This window comes from Gadus macrocephalus, chromosome 11 (genome assembly GCF_031168955.1).
Source record: "Gadus macrocephalus chromosome 11, ASM3116895v1".
NCBI lineage: Eukaryota > Metazoa > Chordata > Actinopteri > Gadiformes > Gadidae > Gadus > Gadus macrocephalus.
This window is the reverse complement of record NC_082392.1, coordinates 7,201,166-7,203,827: the sequence shown is the minus strand read 5'-3', so window position 1 is coordinate 7,203,827 and position 2,662 is coordinate 7,201,166.

The window sequence follows — 2,662 nt, the reverse complement described above, 5'->3', positions numbered from 1 at the left end:
GGGTGGCTGGCTAGCTTGTTCATGAAGCAATACCTACGATGTCATAAAAATGGCATTGCATTGTTGCATACTGTGTAACCATTTATAACTACTATACCTGAAAATATACTCCATATGTATTCAACATAGCTTATATTCATAAAATCATTGTTATTCTTCAGAGTGTATAAATCAATCATTCATCATCATCAATCAACTTTGTTTGCAGTGTGCAGTTATATTGGATTAAACAGCAGCATTGCTAAAACTTGCTCCTGATTGGTTAATAACGCTCCAAGGGTGTGCATTATTCTTCAACAATAGGACACCTCTGCCTTTTAACAGTTCTGCATCGATATGCTACAGCAGTCAAATGCAGCAACCAGACCAAACGCCTAAAAAACATCACTTGAGACCGAAGACATTAGGCCTTTGAAATAAAGGTCACTCAGTGTTGTTCCCAAGCAGAGGCCTCAACTGAGGCCTGCATGGAGAGACTCCTGTCCTCAAGAGAGCTTCAATGGCGGGCAGGCTCTGCTGTTCCTGGGTCAGTGCAACGTGGATAGGGGAAGATGAACAGGAGGGCGCTTCAACAGGCATGGACCCTGTTAAAGATGTATTCACCACAGCTCCTCGCTAAGCAGCAAAGACCCACACACATGCACTTTCACAGCCAAACATAGACAAGCACGCACACACAGAACCACAGACACACACACATGCACAGTCACAGCCAAACACAGACACGCACACACACACAAACACACACACACACATTCACAGAAAGACACGCTCACGCAAACACTCAAACACACAACACACACACACACACACACACACACACACACACACACACACACACACACACACAGTGTACCTCCAGAATGGGCCTGCTCACAGTGTCACACCCCCCCCCAAAGAAAATTACTCCGTCATACTCAACACATACACACACATACTTACACCCATTCCTCTCTCTGTACTGCTTTGGTGCCCAGTGGTAGTGCAGGGAGGGGGGCGAGGGGCTGTGAGGGGGGGCAACACCAGTGTGTGTGTGTGTGTGTGTGTGTGTGTGTGTGTGTGTGTGTGTGTGTGTGTGTGTGTGTGTGTGTGTGTGTGTGTGTGTGTGTGTGTGTGTGTGTGTGTGTGTACATGTGTGTGTGTGTTCAGTGTTGATGCGTAGGTAGGAGGTATTTGCATGTCTTTGGCTTGAGACAAGGCTGGGTGGTCATGACGATTTTTTAGAAGAACTTCACCATGGTGACCATTTGAAGATACACAGTCATACACATCAAGACCCTGGTAGCGGTACACTAATAATTACAGTATTATTAGGAACAACGAGAACAGTGTATGACAATTACATTATGTAATGACAATTACATCTTTCTTCATGTTACAAGGACAAAAAAAATCAGATCTGCAAATAATGCATTGTATTAAACATTGAACTGAACTTGTTCATTTTGGAATCGTTCCGACTGAAACATGGTTTGTTTACAGGGGCAAACAACAGAACTCCAACTACACAATGTCGCTAAAGGCAAAGCCGATTTGGGACAATAAAGTTTCCAACACAAACATATAAACTTTTTATGAACGATTGAATTCAATTTAATTGTTAAAGAGATTTTAGGGTCAGAATCTGACCCGACCATGTGACACAGCGAGCACAGGTTCACACAGATTTCCCACTCATACACACGTCCAGACACAGGATTCACTCCAAAGACCAATCACAGCGCAGCCCAGCTCTGACATCACAGTGGACATGACAGCTAAGCAGAAACAGCTGCCATGCTGCTTCAGACAGGACAAGAGCATAGTGATGCAACACAATGTGGAAGTGCACGAGAGCATGCACACATGCACATGTGTTCATCTGCTTGTGTGTTTGTGTGCGTGTGTGTGTGTGTGTCAAGGTCACCATTGCGTCTTTACAGCATGGAAGGCTCTGGCTTGGTCAGTGTGGGAGAGATGAGTCACAAGTTCAAACTAAAGTTACATTCCAACGAGGGATACTGAGAGAGAGATAGAGAGAGAGAGAGAGAGAGAGAGAGAGAGAGAGAGAGAGAGAGAGAGAGAGAGAGAGAGAGAGAGAGAGAGAGAGAGAGAGAGAGAGAGACACACACACACACACACACACACACACACACACACACACACACACACACACACACAAACACATCAAAAGATTTTTATTATTTTCCTTTCAAGATTTTTAACAAACTTTTGTTACATACATAAGACAAACTACTTGGGTCGTTGGGATTTGTCTATTGGGGAAATAGAAACCCCCCAGGTCCTATTTGACCATTTGAGTGGTCGGACACTCGACATGCAGTGAGTACTGGAGGAATATACCGACTCATGGTGAATTGAATTTCCTGGTTTGAAGCACTTTTCTTTCCTGGTTGTAAGCAACTAGATGGTGAATTCACCCCACCAGCCACTAGAGATGGGGCGGGGCGCTGCCACGTTGGAGGCCCCGTGCTTAGTGCTTATCATGCCTCAAACATCCGCGTTTCCACGAGGGTCCACCTCAGTCCAAGTGACGCCAAAGTGGTCATCTGTCCGCATTGTGAGGGTCCGCACTGACACCTATAACGACGTTTGCGTACAGCCCAAAATGTGTGACCATGCAGACTTTACACATCGCGTGCTCCACAGAATAAAATGGATG